The sequence below is a fragment of the Ochotona curzoniae genome, unplaced genomic scaffold (assembly GCF_017591425.1).
Source record: "Ochotona curzoniae isolate NIBS_2020 unplaced genomic scaffold, NIBS_Ocur_1.0 scaffold_4683, whole genome shotgun sequence".
In the NCBI taxonomy this organism is placed as follows: domain Eukaryota; kingdom Metazoa; phylum Chordata; class Mammalia; order Lagomorpha; family Ochotonidae; genus Ochotona; species Ochotona curzoniae.
In genome coordinates, this window is record NW_024467121.1 from 13,664,196 (window position 1) to 13,686,433 (window position 22,238).

The 22,238-nt window shown below is 44.5% G+C and overlaps 1 pseudogene; it reads right to left on the reverse strand.

The window, feature by feature from the left end:
- Positions 1 to 813: 813 nt before the first annotated feature.
- Positions 814 to 22,238, reverse strand: part of LOC121148208 — a 52,800-nt pseudogene continuing 31,375 nt past the window's right edge.

Here is a 22,238-nt window from a genome sequence, read left to right on the forward strand (position 1 = left end):
TGTAAATGAAATAATCCCCCCCCATTGCTTTATCACAAATTCATGGCTTTGCTTAGTTTGGTCCTGAGGAGAAAATTCAGCCTAATTTTTTTTTTAATTGTGCAAATTTTATTTCTGAGAATTTTTACATATTTGATTAGGGTGCAAAAGGTCAAGGGCTAGAGGAAAATAATGAGATCATTGTTCTCACATTCTCTTCTTTCCTTCCTGTGCCTGGGAGATGAGGAGAAATGAGAGAAGACACACCCAGTCTCCCAACCATCCCAGTGTCCCTGATGCAGAGCGTGCTCCGAGGGTCCTGCTCAAGAGGTTTTGATAGTTCAGCAGTTCTGTATTGCTGTCAATCTTGCCACTCCAATCATGATGAAATCTCTCCAATGCCACTGGCTGACACAGTCCACCTTAGAGACTTTGTTTGCCAAGGTATTCAGATTGCCAACTCTTTGCTTGGTGTAGTTGATTGATTTGTTCTGTCCTCCATCCTCTGTTATGGTATCAGGTGTCCTCTGCAGGCTTTGATGTACTGCCATATCCTCCATGTGCATCTGGATATGCTGTCCACAGCTCCATCTAAGTCACTGAGGAGGCCCAGTTCTGACACATGCATTCTATGGTGAGACCATGGAACCTGCAATTTCCTCCATGTTTGGAGTTCTGAGTCCAGTGGTTGGGTCGTGGGCATTCCCAAATGTATTATTTGAATCATGCTGAGTTATAACAAGGCTCCCTACATCAAGACAAAGTCTATAACAGTGAATCCATTTCAGCACAGATCAGGATGTCATGGCTGGGAAGTGAGTCTCCTCCACAGCTGTCTGATGGACTGCACCACGCAGCAGCAGAGTCCATTGCCACCTGGCTGCAGAGAGGTGAGCAGGCCAGGGTTGGGATGTGCACTCTGTCAGAAGCCTTTATGCCACTATTGAATATATGTGTCTGAAACTAATAAGATGTTCAGGTGCTCTCCCTTTAAGATTCTAAAATGATGAAAATGAGTTTTAGAAAATGGTTCCCTCGATCCAGACAGACTGTGCCGTAGTTGCTATGGAGTTTCCCACTGTTGTTCTGCAGTCAGCCCTTCTCAAAGACAATTCTTCAAAGTTAAATGTATATGCTTCTTGAGACAACATGGGAAATGCGCAGCAACAACGAATGAAGTGTCCACAAGTTACCAGTTCTTGCAAATCCATTCTGCTTTCTTCCTTAAATGTGATAATTTTAAAAATCAAATGTAATTGAGGGATGAGTGGCTCAGGACCCTGACAAAGATAACAAGCTGGCACTTGCTGTGACCAAGAATTGGGAATGTAAGTCCTGGTTTCGTTACTTTTCTGGCTCTTCAAGGCTCACTGTTTATACAAGTTCTGCCACACCCAGTGGCATCAAGCAAATATTACAGAAGGTGCACTGGGCTGACACACATCCTCATCATAGAAATCTTGAGGTAGTTCCTCTTCATCTCCATCAGGAAAATACGTAGGGAACCGCAGGTTTTTGCAGAAATCCTTATATGCACGCAGATTCGAATCTCTGACCTTTACTAAGCTGTTTTTATGTCTGGGCACAGAGCCATTCACGTAGATTATATATATATATATATGTATATTTTTTAAAGATTTATTTTTATTATTTTTTCATTGGAAAGGCAGATATACAGAGAGGAGAGACAGAGAGGAAGATCTTCCGTCCGATGATTCACTCCCCAAGTGAGCGCAACGGCCGATGCTATGCCGATCCGAAGCCAGGAGCCTCTTCTGGGTCTCCCACGCGGGTGCAGGGTCCCAAAGCTTTGGGCCGTCCTCGACTGCTTTCCCAGGCCACAGGCAGGGAGCTGGAAGGGAAGTGGGGCTGCCGGGATAGAACCGGCGCCCATATGGGATCCCAGGCATGCAAGGCGAGGACCTTAACCACTTGCGCCACCCCGCTGGGCCCCACGTAGATTATATTGTGCGTGGTGTTTATTCTCCACGCTTTCAGCCCATATGCTGTCCTGTCTATGCTTCCCATCTGTCCAGGCATCTTCATCCCAGGCCAGACTCTGGCAGCCTCGCCAGTTGAGATAGCGTTAGGTCTCCTGTGGGTTTTTGTTTGTCCATGAGTAGTAGGCTGCCCTTTGAATCTCCATCTTTTCATGACGCCTTGGAAACCTTTACCAATAGTTTTGGCTGTGGCATCCACGTGATGTCCTGGGCGGAAGTGAGCAGCATACAGAGGCTTGCCTGGATTAATTACAGCATTATCTGGGACATGGAAGATTTTGACTTTCTGCTTTGGTGGAAAGCCAAGTTCTTGGTAAAACTCCGATATTGAGATAGGTTTCCGGTAGCGGGATGCAGTTTTTCCTCCTACAGTTAGGGTTGCCATTTTCCCGTTATGGTTTTCCTATGAAGTGTATTTTAGGACATGACAGTCCTGTACATGGAGAAGTGTTGCCACATGCCTGTGACCATGCCTGGTCCATAAGGGCATCAGGCCGAGCTTCAGAGAGATCAGACCAACCCTGGAAGAACCTGGTTCCCACGGACGCAAAGGCCAGGGTTCGTCTTTGAGGGACATAGTTTACTGGCCAACTGGGCTTTATCTTCATCAGACATGAACTGCTTAACGAACGGGACGTTTTCTTCAGAAAGGTGTTCGTCCCCACCTATGGTGCCGCAGCCAGGCTGCAGGTCCGCGCCAGCAGCCACCCAGCCTGCGTGGCCCTGCCGTGGTTCCTAGCGCCCCGCGGTGTCCCCTTGGGGTGACCCACAGCACGCCCAGCGCCAAGAGCCTGTCCGCCCTGCCTGTCCTCCGTCAGCCTCCAACACCGGGTAGGATGTATAGTAATTGTAATGATGACTATCATATTCAGATGTGAGGATACAATGCAGTATGCATCTCTACTTCCAAACAAAGATGGACTCCCAATCTTGACAATAGGATGCTGGACTCTGCCATGTCCATGCCCACAATGATGGACATATGATTATGTATGAAGAACTATACTATAGTAATTATAAAAGGGAACTCACTGAGGGGGGAAGGAATTGGGGAGGGGATAAGGGAAATTCCACTGTCTATGGAACTGTATCATAAAATAGTAATAATAAAAAGAAGTAAAATTTTAAAAATGCTACAACATAGAGGTAATACAATCAGCACTGGAAATTTACATGGAGAAATTATAACTGCCAGATAGAAAATAAAAATAACCAAGTAAATGGTAAGTGGGTTCCTCAAATAATTTGAAAAGCGGTTTTCATGCACCTGACATTAGCCATGATCTTTAAGGCCTTGGGGTGGGCGTTTGGCCGTGTGGTTAGACCCACACTGTCAGAACATCTTGGCTTCTCTCCCTGACTCTGGCTTCTGATCCCAGCTTCCTGCTCATGTAGACCCTGGGAGACACTGAGCTCAGGTAACTGAGCTCCTGTCACCCAGGTGACAGATTTGGAGCCATTTCCTGGCTTCCTGCTTTGGCTTGGTCTCAGCATGAACATTGCTGGCATTTGGAGAGTGGACTAGCAGAGAGAGCTCTGTCTGTCTGCCTTTCAACTTGGAAAAAAACCCACAACTGCAAAAAGGTCACTAATATCATTGAGATTCCTCTGTACTTCTGCCCTACTCCACTTCCCAATCAATTCAGCTGCTCTTTAAATGTCTCTTACTCAGTATAGAATTCTTTGCATCATATTGTAGGCATAAGAAAAAAGCCAGCCCAGGACTCTGTCTCTTTAGAACTTCATGCTTTGGTAGGGAGACAAGTGAAGCATGTAAGCCCTAATCAGTTCATCAAGTTTTTATTATTACAAGATGTGCTAGGCAATGTGGGGGCTAGAGGTGAAGCCCAATTGATTTTAAGGGAATTGAATGACAGATCGGATCAGGGAACAGGAGGTAATAAAGTTCCTTTTCAAGAAGAGACATTTTAGAAAATGTGGAGGACAAATTCCTGCAATGGCTATGGCTGAGCCAAGGTCAAATCAAAGAGCCGGAGGTCCATCTAAATCTGCCACCTGGGTGACAGAATTCACCTAGGAGAAGTGGGAAAGTCAAAGAAAGGAGTTACACCTGTTGGAGTCCTGAGCTGCATCTCCAGGCTGCAGAATCAAGGTCTTTGGATTCAACTTCTGCCATGCACTGAACAGAAAGTTAAAGGGCTGACTTAAGAGGATGGTAAGTGACCAAAGAGCATCATGCACATGTTGGGACCTGTAGAAAAGAGATGTGGAGACTGCAGGGCCTTAATTAACAAGTTAAGGAGTTTTTATTCCACTCACAAAATGCTGAGACCACTAACTAAAGTATCTAAACAGTGGGATAGGCAGGGAGATAGTGAGAAACAAGGAGGTAAGGCCCACCAACAACCAAGCCATAGACACTGCCCCAAACCCATCCTCTTCTGTGCTAATTCAGTGTGGTTGAAGATTGGGAAACCCACTCCTCATCATAGAGCTATGTTTCACTTTTAATTATGCATCTGCCACTGTGACACCTTCCTGAAGACTACCACATACACGGCAGTCCTAACCATGCCCTTGCCTGCTTTGGATCTTCAATCAACCTCTGCCCTGTGCGCCATCCCCATCCAATAAAAGAACGACTTCAGAATGAGTGTGAATAACTATCTTTCTTGAGGTTTTCTGCACTCGTGTCTTGAATGTGTGTGATTCCCTTTGTATTTCAGAGAAGCCGAGTTTTCTACTCAGCTCTATCTATGACTCCCATTGTCCTTTTACGTGTGCAAAGACAACAATTTGAACGAAGTCTAGCCAGGGGTCTCTCTGGGCTCAATCAGGCCTCCCAATCCCTATGATGTAATTCTGGGATTCCATTCTTCACAGTGCAAGGGCAACATAACTTGAGCAGTTATGTAGATTCCTGATAGAGTTAGAGAAATACTGATTGGGAGACTAGACAGTAAGTGAATACTGTGGTACTGGTGAAATGAAAGTAATTTCTCCAATAGCCCCATCTCATAAAGGCTGTGGGTACAGAAAAAGATTGATTCTGGGGGAATAGAATATGATGATAAAATTATTATGTGGTGATTTCTAGTTTATAAAGCATCTCCATATAAATTATCTCAGAATGGCTATGGGAGGATGGGTGTAATATTTTCCCCATTTTACAAATGGGCCCATCGAGGCTCAGGAAGTTTCCGAAAGTGCACGGCATAAGCTGAATCCAAGCTTCTTTGTCATGCAGCCTGGAGATGTTGCCGAGGAGGCAGGAAGAGATGCACTGTTAGAGTCTGTCTCTAGAACGGAGCCAGTTGCTGTTGCTTCCTCCTCCCACACCAGTGGGCATTTCTTAAACCATTCCTTACCAAGCTATGCACAAAATGGACAGAACCGCACCCCTCAGATTTGCTGTTCTTTCTACTCTTCCAAATACAGTTCCCTGCAGGAATGACTTAGTGATGAAGCAGCTTGATGCATTCTGGTCTAATCTGTAGCTGGTTCAGGTGATTGATACTTCTTTTTGCTTCTGGCTTCTTCCTTCTGTTTTCAGCGCTCATCTGTCTGTGTTGCTCATTTTGCTGCTGGGACCCCACGCAGGGACTCGGAATGAAACCTCACACCCAGAAAAGGGCTCCACTGCGCCACCTGATGGCCCTCAGGTATGCTCAGGGCAAGCCCTTCTGGGGTTTCTTCCTTGTGCTAATTTTTTTACTGTCTTTTTTCAAACACACACACACACACACACGTGATATATATGTTTATATATATAACACACACACACATATATATAACAGAATAGTATTTTCGGGGTCATAAAAAATGAGCAAGACATGTGAAGAATCCCCTTCGAACCCATACCCTGTACATGTCCCGCGTGGTGGTTGTGGTGCACCCAGTAGATCTTCATGGACACACTGCTACCACCCATAGTCCACTGCCTGCAATGGGGCTCCCTGCTGGTGTTGGTGAGTCTGTGGATTTGGAGAAATGTACAATGGTATGTATCCACCTTTTCAGTGTCATAAAGAGCATTTCCACTGTCTTGAATGGCTCATGTGCTTGGTCCTTCCTACTTGCTACCCTGGTTTCAGTATTGTGCCTTTTCCAGAATGTAACACACCCAGAACATTTTTCATATTGGTCTTTTTCACTTAGTAATATGTATTTATGTTCCTTCCATGTATTTTTGTGGCTTGGTAGCTCATTTTCTTCTTCAGTGCTGAATACTATTCTATTGTCTGGATGTACTACAGTTTATTTATCTGTTCACCTACAGAAGGGTATGCTGCTTCCAACTTCAGGCGGTTCTGAAATAAGCTACTGCCAGCATCCATGTGCAGGTTTCTGTTTGTAAATGCTTTGAAAATCATTTGGGATGCATACCTGAGAGCACGACTCCTGGATCCTATGGTTAAGGTATGTTTCTTTGTATGAACTGCAAAGCTATGTTCTAAAGTGGTTGTGCCAGTTTGCGTTTGTGCCAGCAATAAAGGAGAGTTGTTCAGTATCCTTGCTGGCCTTGGTGCTACCACTGGGATTTTAGCCATTCCAGTAGGTAGGAAGTGATCATTATGCTACTCTTTTATAGCATGATATAAAATAAATAAACAAATACATATTAGAGAGAGAGGAGAGCATGTTGCTATTTGCTAGTTTATTCCTCAAATTCCCATACACTGGGACTATGCTGGGATTGGGTCAAGTTGAAGCAGGCAGCAGGAAATGCAATCCAGGTCTCTCACAGAGGTGAGCCACCCTCTCTGTCTCGCAGGGTCAGCATTAGTGGGAATCCAGGCCAGGAACTGAACCAAAGCGCTTCAGTGTGGGATGGACCTATCTTCACTGCTAGGCTAACCACCTGCTCCTAAAACATAGGATTAGTCCATAAAAAGCAGAATTCCCTCCAGGCCACCATTCATATTGTGGGAAAGAAGGAAGAATGAGAGTAGTTCTGTCCAAGGAAGGGAATACTCACCTGGGGGAAGCACAGATGCTTAGTAGCAAACTGAGGAATGCTGAATTTCTACTGAGAACCCAAATTAAGAATGATTCTCTAGCCTTATCTCTGCCATCTTTAGGAATGTAGAAGGTGAGTTTTTTTCAGAATAGAAAAGAGAAATAATTATTAAAATATGCTCATATTATATAACACATGGACTTTGTATAGAACTTATAGCAGGTATGTGTTTTAAAGTAAAGTTAAATGGCTGCTGATTATCATTCTTCTTTCATCATAAAATATCCACATTATTATGATGAAGATGAGACACACGGACAAGTGTCACAAGGCTATAAATCACACACAATCATGTTTCATGTTTATTACCACAACTCATCAGTCTTACAGTTTTTTCCTACACTATAATCAAAGCTGTATTTCCCCGACTTCAAGATGTATTAAAGATTGTATAACAATCATGTTGGTGGCCAGGCTTCGTGGGTTCTTTGCTTAGCTTAGTATAGAAATTAAACTGGGAAGACAAGTGCAAACATAACAGAAATCTGTTCAAAGCAAAGCACTAGGAAAACATGGCCTCACAAAGAAGCAGGCAAGAGGAATGTCTGAATGGACTCTGGCTTTAGGCAAAACAGCTTGGGAGCTAAAATTTTTTTTTTTTCCTTTCTCACAGTCATGAATATAGGAATGGGCATAGGGGGATCCAGACATCTGGGATGATAAGGAGGTGTTTTGAAGGAGAGTGTTTCAGTGACCAGCTTGTCCTATTCTGGCAACATGGCCTGCACCCTCCCACTCCCTAACTCTAGGCGGAGGGAAACTTCTTTCACCTTGGTTGCCTTGGCAACTCCAAGGTCTTGCTTTGCACGGCCAGCCCATCTTGTGAGCGCCGACAGTGAACTGTGAGATGGGATCCAAGAAGTGGGCACAGCCTCTCCTCCAAGGCCCTGGACCCAGCCTTGATTTGTTCAAATTTGCATTGTCTTTCTTCTACAAAATGCTGGGCTTTCCCTGCTGATCTTAGAATCTATTAACTCTGGTTCCAACCTTAACTTTTTTCATTATTCCTTTTTTATTAATATAAGAAGAGCAGATCTCATGTAGCTAATAGGTACAATTTTAAGAGTATGGTGATATTTGCCCTAGATATAGGCAACTGCATAGGTTATTTTGTACCTGGGAAGGTGCTGAGAAAACAACAACAACAACAACAACAACAAAACAACAAAAAAAACAGACAATTGTGGAGGGCATTCTGGGTCTGGTAAATACCAAATTTGTGTTAATTATACCAGTGTGCCTGCATAGTTACCTATTCTATGTTATTTGTTTTAAAGATATGTGGGAGAAGTGGGGAACACGGGGTGGAGACACTCCCAGGCAGACAGGGAGTGCTGCAGATTTCCCAGGGAAGGCGGTCTGGGGACATATGGGAGTGGGAGTGGTTGAGGGCATGTTTGACGGGAGGAATGACTTCTGAAGTCAACCACAGACACGACTGCTGCACCTGAAGATATGTGAGGGAGCTGAGATGGAGTGGTTTAGAGGGGCAAAACCGGAGGGCATGTCTGGGTCGGATTGAGGCACCCTCACACATGGGAGACCTGGGCTGGGATAAATAACATTGCCCACCATTCACTGGTGGATGCAAAAACTGGGACTGGGGGCATGCCTGGCTAGGTTAGGCCACAGCACCCACCTGCGAGCATTGGAGCAGGTGCTGGGCTATGTCAGGCTGGGTTACATCTTCCACCAGAAAGTGAGAGACTCAGATCTGCAGAAACATTCTGTAGAGGACTTGTGTGCTCACCTGTGTGGGACCACAGGACCTGCTGGTTTGTGTGGAGAGCTGGGGGTGGTGGTGAAATGAGCCAGGTTGGACTGTGGAACTCATCTGATACTCCTAGAAGTGAGAGCAGATCAGGCTGTGCTGTGCTGCAGCACCCACTGGCGCATACAAAGGCTAGGACTGAGGGCAGATCTTGCCAAGCAGAGCTGTGACACCCACTGGCACACATGAGATCTGAGCTTGGTAGGGAAATTTAGGGAACTCCCTTGTTAGGTTGTAACTCCCATTTGGAAAATAGCTGGCATAGGGAGTAGACAAGGCCAATCAAGGCTGCAGCACTCATCAGTAATTGTGTGTGCCAGGTATGGGACAGGCCTGGCTGGACCAGGTTGTGGCATTCACTGGCATGCATGAAAGCTAGGACAGGGTATGGGCTATGCTTGGCTGGGTAGGCTGCAATACACACCAATGAGAGTTAACAGTATGGATGGGCTGTGCCAGGCTGGGTTGTGGCACCCACCAGCATGCACAAGATCCAGAGCTGAGAATGAGCACTGTGGAGGAACTTTAGGGACTCTCCTACTTGTTGCAGCTTCCACTGGTGGCTGCGAGAGTGGCAACTGTGGGCAGATCTGGCTGGGCAAGTCTGTAGTACCTGTTGTCATCATGCATGTGGGCTGGGTTTGAGGGCAGGCCAGAGTGGTGTATGCCCAGCTCCCACTGGCACTCTTGAGAGCCAAAATGGATGTTGGACAGCCTGGGCTAGGCCATGGTGCCTGCAGGTTCACATGAGAGCCAGGTCTGGGGGTCGGTCAGTTTAGGCTAGGCTGTAGCACTCACTAGTGAAAGTGGGGAAGGATGCAGACCGTTAGGCTGTAGTACTTCCCAGTGAATGCCAGGACTGGCAGCTGGCCATGTCAGGCTGGACTGTAGCACTTGCTGGGAGTGAGCTTGGTAGGGGAGCTTGGGGAACTCACCTGCTAGGTTGCAGCCCACAGTGATGACTGAGAACTAAGGCTGAGGCAGGCCAAACCAGGCTGAGCTGCAGCACCCATCTGCATATTTATGAGCCAGATCTGGGGTGGGCCAGGCTGGGACAGTCCACAACACACACTGAATGCATTGAAACAGACTTGGTCAGGCAACAAACCTTGGAATTTTTCCCAACTCTGGTGCATTGAAGCTGACAATGTCTCAGAACTATCAAAATACTCTTAGAATACTATCAGAATACTCTTACCCACATCGCGTTCTCTAAGGCAACATTAAATGATTGTCTCCTCATTCCTGGATGCTGATGTAGTTTGACAGCAGAGTGGCTTACCCACTCCCTCCATACCTACCTTCCTTCACACCTCAACCATCTCCACCCTATTTGAAGACCCATATGGATGTGCAACCCTTGCAACTATATGTAAGACAATACTCAAAGAAAAAAATAACATTATATTTCCTTCTATCTTTTTCTTTCAATTTTTTGCAATTCTTTTGATTTACTGTGTAATCACAAATTCAACAAATAGACTTTTTTGCTCTGTAAGAGTATAGACAAGGACTACAAGCAATAAATTGTAGTATGTCAACTTGACCATATATGTCAGCTTTTGCACTGTGTATATTAGATACCACAAATCAGAGCAAACATGTAATATTTTCGTTTTTGGATCTGGCTTATTTCATTAAGTAAAATGGTCTCCAGTTGCATTCATTTTGTTGCAAAAGACAGGATTCCATTCTGTTTATTGACTGCTTAGTGTTCCATAGTGTGTATATATACCACATTTTCTTTATCCAGTTGTCCATTGAAGGGCATCTGGATTGATTCCATGTCTTAGCTATTGTAAGTTTGAGTGGCTATAAACATGGGGTTAAGGATAACTCTTTCATACGCTGATTTTAGTTCCTTTGGGTATATTCCCAGGACTAGGATGGCTGGGTCTTACAATAGGATCTATTTTTAGTTTCTGAGGAATCCCCATACTGTAGAAGCTGGGATTTTTCTGTGCAGCGTTTCTTTTTTATGTTTTAAATGTTTTTGGCATTCAGAACATTTCATGGAGGTTCCAGGGATGGGCAGAGGAGAAGAAAGGATTGCCTCAGTGTTGCCTTCCCCTTTGCCCTAGCAGAGCTGGGCAGTGTCGCTCATGGGGCATGGCTGTGATCCTGGTTCTAGGTTAACACTCTCCTCCACGTCCCTGCCCCCACCCAGCTGCTCAGACCTGGGTGTTCTTTAGAGCCCAATTATCCTGCCCTAAGTGGCACAATTGTTTGTACTGTTTTCCTTCTCTGAATTGCTAGAGCTTTAGGGAGAATTTGATACTGCTGTGGTTTTATTCACAATTATTCTTTCTGAAATTGTTTCGTTGTCTGATAAAAAGCTACTCAACTTGTAATGTGCAACCAATAAACTATCTTGTATGTAAAATCTTACCATATTCCGTTAAAGTCGGAAGATAAGCTTTCTGCTCTAGAATTTTAATTCCTCTCTAACTGTAGACAAAAAAAATCTCAAAAAAAAAAAAAGGAAGGGAAAAAGATGATAATGATAACCTATCTCAAACCAAAACACCACCAATAAAACCCCAGATTTACAGTTTTGTTTGCCCGTTTCTGCAGGGAAAGCACTCCCAACATGAGTGATTTCAAGGTACTCATGTGATATTTCCCGTCTTGGATTGGGATACACACACCTGGCCTCATTGTGGTGTGGTTTTCATGTAGACCTTGGAAGTATTTAGGAGAGCGATACAGGAAGAGGATCTTACTCATCTTTGACTGCATCTGGTTGTGTGGGCACGCAGTCACTCAGTGCCTGTGTATTTCCTATGTATGCCTGATATGAATGGCTGGGTGGTTACTGTGTGTGTCTGTGGACCAGCTTGATGGAGGTAGACAACTGTGAGTATCCTGTTGCCATCACTAAGCAGAGATGGTACTCTGAGGAAAGCCACATTACCTAGTTAGATGCCAGACAAGTATCACACACACACAACTGTTCTGGAAATAGGGTGAGAGGATCTGAATTGTCTTTGTGAAGACACATCCACAAACCTCCTGGTTTGCTTCTCAGAGTCTGACCTGCAGCTACAAAAGAGGCCGTGGCCCAAGTGAAGCTTAAACAAATGAACACCAAGGCCATTGGCTGCAAAAATCAGGTATGTATTAGGGCCAGAATTCAGTTGAAGTCCTCAGTGTAGATGACAACACTATTATCTTGTGAAGCCCTTAGTGTGGTAGGTATTAAGCAGTGTCTGTGGGCATGAGAAGGAAGGAAACCAGACAGGGGTCCAATGGCCAACTGCTGAACAGCTGCAGCTCATGGTGCCCTGCCCTTGCCTTTGCTTCTTTCGATTCCTGTTTGGCTGTAGCCCAGTGATTTTAGCTGAGACTAAGTTTGTATCTTCTTTGGTGATTTCAAAAGAAGATGCTTCTCATCACGCAGATGGCTTTTCAGAAGGTGCACAGAGGAAGACATGTTGCCCTAGGGCTCTTGGGTTTTGCTCCCTGGACACTTACATTGGAGAGGACACAATCAAAATTGGTCATTTGGACAAGGGGAAGGTTTGAACAAATGGCCCAAAGAGGGGAAGCTTGGGCGTCCTGTAAGCGGGATGGAAATTGAGAGAGTGAAGCTGATCCTTGTCCCTGTTTAATGTGCATTGTGAACTTGATAATCATGGAGGCAGTCTTTGCGTAGGAAATAAAACTGCTGCCTGCAATGCTGGCATCCCATGTGATTGCTGGTTTGTGTCCTGGTTGCTTCAATTATCATTCATCTCCTTGCTAGTACACCTGGGAAGGAAGCAGAAGACAGCCTTGGTGCCTGGGAGCCTAGTACTAATCTGGGGGACTTGGAAGAAGCTTCTGGCTTTGGTCTGGCTCATCTGGGGCTGCTGTGGCCCTGGGGAGAGTGAACCAGCAGATAGATGATCTCTCTCTTTTTCTCCTGTGCTCTTATGTTATTTAAATAAAATAAACAAGCACAATATTCTGTGGCGTTGGGAGAGGACATTTGGCACAGCAGTTAAGACTGTTACACTTCATCTTACATTGGGGTACCTGATCTTGAATTCTAAATCTGCTTCCAATTCCAAATTTATGTTAATGTCCACTTTGGGGCGGGGGGGGGGTTGCAGGTGACTTCTCAAGTACTTTGGTCCCTGTTATCCATGTGGGAGACAGTCTTTCTCAGGTTCTCTCATCCTACTCCCAATTAAATACAGGAACAAGAAAATATTTTGAGACAACTGCATCAAATTTCTTAATTCCTCTTACATATAAAAAGGATGCATTCTTCTCCAACCTCTGTCCTGCATAGCTCCAAAACATTTCTCTTCAGATTTTGAGAGTATGAGGGTTGGAAAGTTGAAGTTTTAGCTCAGAACTCTCTGCCACCAGAATGAAGTTGCTAAAAATGTGTCCTGTTATATAATCCAGGGGGAGGCATGGAAAAGTACCAGCTGTGTGGAGCTGGAGGCTTTCCTGCCTCTGACTCACACAGGCTAAGCACTTGAATTAAGATGCATCTCAGAAAAGCCAAACAAAACCCATTCATTCTCCAGAGCTTTGCATTCATTGTGAGAGAGTGGAAACGTAACCATGGGACAGAGTCTGCCTGGGCAACGCTGGGAACGCTCACGGCGTTTGTTCTTGTGCCCCTGGAACCGAGTTTCTAGAGCCCCCCCATTCCCTCCCAGATGCCCCACGCCTTCCCCCTCTATCTATGGCACCACGCTCCTGCTGGGAAGGTGCCGGCTAATGACCCCAACTGACTTTCTCTCATCTGCACTTGACTTCTTCATCCTGTGGCTTCAGTTTCTACGCTGGTTGCAAAGTGTTGTCATTTTTACACAGATGAATCCTTGCTGTTGTGTCAGCCAACTGAATGGGGTACTTTTTTTTTTTAAATATATGACATCTGACATAAGCATATGGTTACTTACAAGGTAACCAGTGTATCATATCAGGAATGATGAGCCTGCACTAAGGGGGCAGGGGAGCTTGTTGACTTGAAATCCTTTGGTACATGTGGCTAGATAGCTGCCTTTACTACTAAGGGAATTATGAGAGATAGTCACAGTATCGCACAAGTTCCTCCTCTTTTCACAAGTCTGCTGAACAAACCAGGGATTTAGAGGAAAACTTACTTGCGGCTCTGACATTGGGCCATTGAAGGGACTAGTTATTGCGTTACTTCAAGCCAGGATGACATGAGGAATGGTGGGAGCAAGGAGGGCAATAAGGGCTGGACTTAGGGCTAACAAATAGCTGACTGTGTGGTTAAGGCTCAGGCTCATAGGGTAGGGTGTGTGGGACACTTAATACTACCACAAGGGGGGCCCAGAGGCATGGTCTAGTGGCTAAAGTCCTCGCCCTGAACGTGCTGGGATCCCATATGGGCGCTGGTTCTAATCCCAGCAGCTCCACTTCCCATCCAGCTCCCTGCTTGTGGCCTGGGAAAGCAGTCGAGGATAGCCCAAAGCCTTGGGACCCTGCATCCGCATGGGATACCCGGAAGAAGTTCTTGGCTCCTGGCATCGGGTCGGCATAGCATCGGCTGTTGCGCTCACTTGGGGAGTGAATCATGGGATGGAAGATCTTTCTGTCTCTCGTCCTCTCTGTATATCTGACTTTCCAATAAATAAATAAATCTTAAAAAAAATAATACCACAAGGGGATGCATCTTGAGAGGGCAAGGAAGAAAGATGCATTTTGAATTACTTTTTCTCATCAAAAGCAGCTCAAGTTGCTTCTTGTGCCTGGAATGCCAGGAGGATGGACACACAGAGCTGCGACTGTGGAGCAAGGCATGCAACTGCATTTCTACCATCCTCTCCTACTGTCCACAGCCTCCCTGGAGCTTAACTTCATGCATGGAGCGAGCAGATGTTCATGGCAGGGATGAGACACAATCTTGCCATTCAAGAGAAGAGCTGGTGAAAAATTTGTGAAATACAGGCTTGTCTAAGACGGCAAAACTTGGGAGGAGAGCAAAGCAAAAACAAAGGAAAGTGGAGGCAGAAATGCTGCCTGCAATTTCCATAGAGAATGTGTGTGTCCAACCTCTTACCTTGCCCAAGCACACGGCACAGTGTTCCTCATGCTTGTGCCTGATAACCCTCACATCAGATAGAACGAGTCAGGAGAACTTGGGGAACAAACCACAGCAAGTATCCTTTGAAAAAAATTTTTTTTTCTTTTTTAAGATTTACAACACTTCAGAACTATCGAAACCACTTAAGCAGTGCCCTCAGAACATGTTCCACACTGAGGGCCCTGGGATGGCATTAAGTGGTCATCCTTTGTTTCTGGGTGCTAGTGCAGTTAGGCTGCGAGTAGCCCTCTCCCCTTCTTTCTCACCTTCTTCCAAATACAGAAAGAGAAAAACCAACTGGATGCAATTGTCTCATCCACGTTCCCTCATACCTCGACCTTCCCACTCTTATCAGTGTCCATGTGGCTATATACTCTTCTCAATTACATAAACAACACCAAAGATAAAATAAATTAATAAAAAAGAAAATTTAAGCATAAAAAAAAAGATTTAAAAAAGGTTTTATTTGAAAGGCAGATTTATAGAGAAAGGAATGATAGAGAGATCTTATACTTGCTGGTTCATTATCAAAATGGCTACAATGGCTGGAGCTGAGTCAATCTGAAGCCAGGAGACAGGAGCTTCATCTGGTCTCCCACATGGGCTTATGGGTCCAAGCAACTGAATCATCTGCTGTTGCTTTCCTTAGGCCATAAGCAGGGAGTTAGATCGCAAATGAAGCTATTGTGGCACAAATTGGCTCCCATATGGGATGCTGGCTCTACTGGCAGAGGTCTAACCTACCATGGCATGGCACCAGCCCAAGCAAACCTCCTCTTTTTGTCAACAGTCTGAAAAGATGGGTCCTTTGGGTACTCATAGTTTGTCATGAAGCCATTCATGAGCTCTAGTTGGACTCTTCATCTCCTTTGCCATGGTTGATCTCTGTTTTTCACCATTTTCAGGACTCCAAACTCTTCCCAGCCTTCTCAGTTTGTAGCAAAAGAGAAGAGTCTTTCAGAAACTGTTGTGAAGCATAATGATTTTCCTCTCCTGAGCTGTGGTCTTTTCCTGATGTAGTCACAGGCAGTGACTTGTTTGCCGTTGAGTCATGTGCACTGTTTTATACATTATGAATGCATGAAAAGAGTTTACGAAATTGTATTTACATAGCCTCTTGATGAACGGAATACCTGAGTCAGTATATATTTATTTTAGAAGTTGCATAAGCCATTGGGTTGCATCAGGTTTGATGACTACATTTTGTTAAATGTTGCCTTGGGTTATGTGAAAAGATGCTGTGATATATCCAGGGAAGGCAAAAGAATCCTACGGACTAAAATCTCAGAGCTGGATGGCAATGAAGAGATGGAATGGTCCAATCCCTTCTTTCTTCATTTAAGGAAACATCTAGACAAGTGAACCAAAGACTTAAGTCATACAGAGAGTAAATGGTAGGAACAAGGCTCTAACCCAGGTTTTCCGATATCCAGGTCAGTGATATTTCCATTCTCATTAATATCACTCCACATTCTGGTTGTCAGTCATCAGGAATTAATCCACTTTACACACACTCCTATTTTAGAACCTCATGAATCCACACACAATTGCTGGTTCCAAAAACATATATAACCCCTGGCCTTTACCTTCTGTTTCACTCTTCTCCTGTGTTAAGAATTGTGAGTTTGTGAAGTGAGGACTTAGAATTTACTCCTTATTGTAAATCAATTTACTCTAAATAAAATGTGAGGAAGTGTAAAAAGAGGAACCCAGTTTATCATTCACTAAGTCCCTAAGGGACTCTTTTAAAGATTTATTCATTTTTATTGGAAAGTCAGATATACAGAGAGGAGGAAATACAGAGAACAATCTTCTGTCTGCATATTCATTCCCCAAGTGCTGGAGCTGAGCTGATCTGAAGCTAGAAACCAGGAGCTTCTTCTGGTGTCCCACGTGAGTGCAGGATCCCAAGGCTTTGGGCCATGCTCAACTGCTTTCCCAGGAAGCAGGAAGCTGGATGGAAATGGAGCAACCAGGACACTAACTAGTGCCCATATGGGATCCCAGTGTGTGCAAGGTGAGCACTTTAATTACTAGGCTACAGTGCTGGGCCCCCTAAGGGACTGTTAATAGAACAAGTGTGCCATAGTGAAGAAAAATGGGGACAGGCATCTGACATGGCTGTGAAGAGGTCGCTCAGGACACTCCATATCCCATACCAGAATACATGGATTCCATTTCCAGCTTGGCTTCCATTTCTAGCTTCCTGCTGTTGTGCACCCTTAGAGGCAGCAGGCACTTACTTGATTATTTTAGCTATCCACCTGGGAGACCTGAAATGAGTTCCCTGCTCCTAACTTCAGCTTGTCCCACCCGGCTGTTTCAGGCATTTAGGGAATGAACCATTGGATAGAAAAATATCTTGTTCTTTGTGTCCCTCTGATTGTCAAATTGAAAAAAAATTACATATATTTTTTAAAAAGTAAGTTGCTTTAGAGACACACAAGGGCACACATTAATGAGCATACATTAATGAGTATCTAATAATTTCTGATGTTATCTCGAGTCTCACCATGACTCCTCTTAGTTGATAACACAAATCTCTGTGTTTCCTGTCATTGCTAGAGCCTGATGAGTGCTCCTCCTACTTAATGGCTGCAAGGAAGAGTGAGAAAGCCCTCCCGTATTTGCTTGTAAGAGAAACAGGGTCCTGTCAGCTTTAGTGACTGCTTTCTTCAAGCTAGAGTGAACCATTCATAACAGCTGCTCTATTTAGTTCTTGCTAAACTCAGTATAACCTCTCCTCAAAGTAAACAACACCATCCCACCACATCTCCAAGAGTGTCGATGGCCTTACAACACTCAGATACAGCCCCCTGACCCTCACTGACAACTCCTGCACTGCAGAGGATGATGAGGCTCATATCCATGTGTCAGCTGTCTCCTGCTTAGCTCAGGAGCCTATGATTGTGCTGACTCTTCCCTTACGTTTGCCACATTCTTCTGACAGTGAGCTGAAGGGTGGAGGCAGCTGAAATGTATCTTAAAGTGAACTTCAGTGTGTAAATATTTGCAAGGTAGGTCTTGGTAGATGCCACTTGGGTTCCCAGTAGATGCCACTTGACCTGTTTCATCAGATAGATGACCTGGTCCCTAGGAAGAGGCTTTCAAGGGTCCTGTGGGAGGAGCTGATTTGGTGAGGCCAGGCACTGATGCTCCCATGGCCTGACCCTACAAATACTGGAGTCACGGGAAACTTGGCAGGCTGTTATGACAACCCCACCACCTCTAGCCTCTGCCAGAAATAAGAGATGTGGGAAGTACTTTACCTGTAGAGTTTAAACCCAAGCAACTCATGTGTTTTTGAAAGTTGGATTAATAACCAGTGAAAGCAAAAAGGAAATTCCTTGGTGTAGTCATGATAAGATAACCTCCCAGGCCACTAGCTTTGCAAGAGTCTTACGTAACATCCTTGTTCTATGGGGTGGACACCTAGGATAACCAGTAACATGAAGAGCGTTAATGCCTGAAGGGGCATCACAAGTCGATTATCTTCATTTCTAGTTTTCCACAATCCACACAGCCTCCTCATGCAACGTTATTCACAAAAGCATCAGCTTTACATATCATTGCCCTAGATATGTACTTTAAGATATGGCAAGGAGAAAAAAGAATGATTAGGTTTTCATAAGCGTTCTCTCCTTTGAAAACTGGGTTGGGAATTACTTTCCTTTGGCATACCTTAGCAGGGCGATACTGCAGTCATATTTTGTAAAAGCAGTGTTGGGGCACATTATCCTAGAATGCTTTGCCTCTGAGTGGAATACATAGTGTTTAGATATAGACATGTTGGAGCAAAGAACATTTTGATGCTGCTGAAATAAGATGACATGGATCTGGATTGTGTGAAATGGTAACAAGGTTCACATTGAGCTTGTTTTGGAAGTGATTATAGCGGGCACCAGGAGGTGAGGAGGCAAGAGGAAGGTGAGAATGAGTGTCTATTTTGAGTTAGCCCTTTTAAACTTTAAGAATGGGAAATTCAGATTGCTTTACTAAAATAGCTGTATTGAGCTGAATGCATGCATCTTCCTACTTGCACTTGGTCTGCACACCCATCTCTCACTCTCACCCCGGGGTCCTTAGCTGCAGTTTAATGGTAGGAGTGTAGCACCAGCTTTGGCACTTAATTCCTTGCCCCAACTTATGGCATTCCCCATACCCCCAGACTTTCTGTGAGAATGGGCTCTTGGTTCCCAATTGCTAATTAGGGATCCTGGGACTCAAGCTGAAAGAAGAGGTGAGTTAAAAGAGCACAATTAGAAACAGTGGGAACTGATACCAGTGAGGTCATTGATGGGGAGCTGCTGGGTCTTTCTCCCCACTCCCTCCTGCTGACACCTGTGAGATGCTCTAAAGGCTAGTGATGCCATTCACTTGCCCTGAAACATCCCGTTTAACTAAACTGTGTTTTCCGTTGAGGCTGTGCATACCTTGTATTTACTTTTCCTCATTCCTGCTTTTCCTCTTTTGTCTCTCCACCCTTTTCTTGCACTGCTCTGGGGTTTCACCCATACCCTCTGAAACATCAGTGAGGAAGATCTGTCTTGGGTTCTGTTTTCCAGGGAGCACAGCTTATTGTAAAACCACAGAAGGTTTGCCAAGTGTCACTTAGAAGCTATGGACATATCATAATTGGTTTGTCTTTTTCTTCTCCTTCTAAATTATTTGAGAGACAGAAAGACAGGTAGTTGGGGCAGGGTGGGCACTCTCCTGTTGATTCACCCCCCAAATGTCCATAATTTCTTGGTGGAGCAGAAAAGCTGAAGCTGGGATGTAAGGCTCAAACCAGGGCTTCCATATGGGTGGAAGGGGCCCAATGACAGTCATCCCTGCTACCATCTAGCGGGCACATCTATAGAAACGTGCAGTCAGAGGCCAAGTCTCAACTCAGGCAGTAGGCCAAATGCCCAGCCATGATTTCTTATTTTAACTGAATCTGCTTGTAGACATCAGAAGTGACCCTGGAGAGAGAATAATTTGATTTTCTGTCATTACATATCATGTTTTCTGGCTTCTTCTCCCTTATTAGCCAGTTATTTCCACATTATTTTTGCCATGAGACATAAGTGGTGACTGACTATCTCACTTACTGGGCAATTATTTGAGCTGAATCACTTCATGTGTTACTGGCTCCCTTCCCATTAGATGATCCTTGGATTCATGGCCTTTGCTTGCATAAGAACAGGCAACCCTAACCTTTTTTAGGTTAAGTCTGTTGGGGAGTAGGAGGGTCTACCACAACAAGCAGCTGACTACAGTATGTTCAGAAGTAATTCTTTAAAAAAAAAAAAAGGAAGTGGATTTTCAGCTATTGTGGCTAAGCTATAAGGACATTTAAAAAAATAGGTGGTTGATGTCTGTCTTCAGCTTCTGGGTCCTCCTACATAAGTTCTGTCTTGGCTGATGTACAGCACATGCTTCTACCTTGCATGATTTAGGCTCCCAAAGTGATCAGGCATTTAACAAGTGACAGCTAAGGTGTGCCATAGTGTGGGGAATATAGACACAGGTGAAAATCTGCCATGCTTTACTTATCAAAGGCATGATAATCCAGGGAAGACTTCTAATTTGCAAAGAAGTAGCCAAGATGTTTAAGGAAGATGGTGACAGGCGGGTTTATTTGAGGGGTTGCCTTGCTAATGAATAGGAGAAAGAGCAGAAAAGACAAAGTGGAAAAGATCAGGTGTTGGCAAATTGGGCAATGTAAGAGGATGACGAAGGTGGGGAACCAGTGCCGAGCAAATGGGCTCGGTGAGAGGTTCCAAGTTCTAATTTGCAATGATGTGAAAAGAAGAGTTGGTGGGAAGCCTTGAGGATGTGAAAGAATAATAAAAACCATGCACACTGTGAAGTGCTTACTGTGCGACACATCTTACTGTAAGGCTTTTATTGGGCAGATTATATTTAACCACCCCTACTAGCCTAATGCAGTTTTTAGAGATGAGGAAGCTGAGACATAAAAAGTTGAAGTGATTTGCTTAGGGTTTCACAGATGGAGGGTAATAGACAGAATTCAGACCTGAGCAGTGTGCAGCCCAGAGCCAGTACCTGCCACTTCCATACTGCAGTTCTTCTAAGAACAGGTCTTGGGGCTGGTATGTTGGTGTAGCAGACTAAGCTTCTGCCTTTGGTGCTGGCATTCCATATGAATGTTGATTTGAGACATGGCTGCCTTATTTCTGACCCAGCTCCTTGCTTCTGCCCTGGGAAAACAGCAGAAAATAATAGCCCAAGTTCTTTGGCCTCTGCTCACATGCAGGAGATCTGGAGGAACCTCCTGCCTCCCAGTTTTGGGTCAGCTTAACTCTGGCCATTGTGACCTTTTAGGGAGTGAGCTAGCAGATGGAAGATTCTCTCTTTCTATGTTTCCAGTAAAAACTAAAAAGCAAAACAGAAACAGAGGTGTTACTTGGTCCATAACACTGCCTTAAGGAATAACCAACCAACCATGTAAAACAAGGAGAGCTCTGGGTACAGGAGGAGCAGGGCATGGGAAAGGGCAGACGTGCAGAGGATGCAGAGACAGTTCAATCCACTGATGTCTAACTGTGGTCCACTGTGCCTCAGAGACTTCCAGAATCCAGGTCTATGACAGGTGGACTCTTCCTGCATCGTGATTGTTGTACATCCTGGACTTCCTCACAGAATTTCATGAAATCTCATGACAAGGTTGCACACGTGAGCACACTGAGATGGAGAAGAGGAGATCGATGAGACAAGGGGCCACAGCTGACGGAGGCTGTAATAGGAAAAGCAGCTAGGTTCTAGTTAGTGTTTCCTGAAAGATTTTGAAAGATAAAAAAGGCACTAGATTTCAAAGATAGTACAGAAGCTCAAAGTCTCCCATAAATAATTTTGAGCACTGAGTACATGTTAAATCAACACTATCTTAGGTATAGGAGTGAAATAAAATAAAATGGTAAAATTAACTTTATCTTTTATACCTTAAAAAATGTGGATTGCATTATGTTTCCGTTTTGTACATTGCGTTTCTAGAACAATGTAGGTGTCTGGACACAAAATTAGAGCCTGAGCAAAATTATATGGGTTTTTGAGCACTGCTAATCAAAAATTAAAGAGTGCTACTGGGTCATAGTGTGCTACCTGGAGCTTAAGTAAGTCTTCTCTAGGCAATTGGGAAGGGTGTGTGAAAGAAACTTGTCCTTCTGTTAAGCAGCTGGATTTGTTATTTTTAGTGTTATTTTGTTTATTTTTAAATTTATTTGAAACAGTCACAGAGAAAAAGAGGGAGGGAAGGAGGGAGAGAGAGAGAGAGAGAGAGAGAGAGAGAGAGAGAGAAACTTCCATTTGGTGGTTCACTCCCCAAATTGTTATAGTGGCCAAGTGTGATCCAGGCTTAAGCCAGGAGGGATGAGCTTCATCTGAGCCTCCTTTATGGTGCAGGGGCATAGCACCTGACCTTCTCCCACTTCTCACGCACATTAGCAGGGA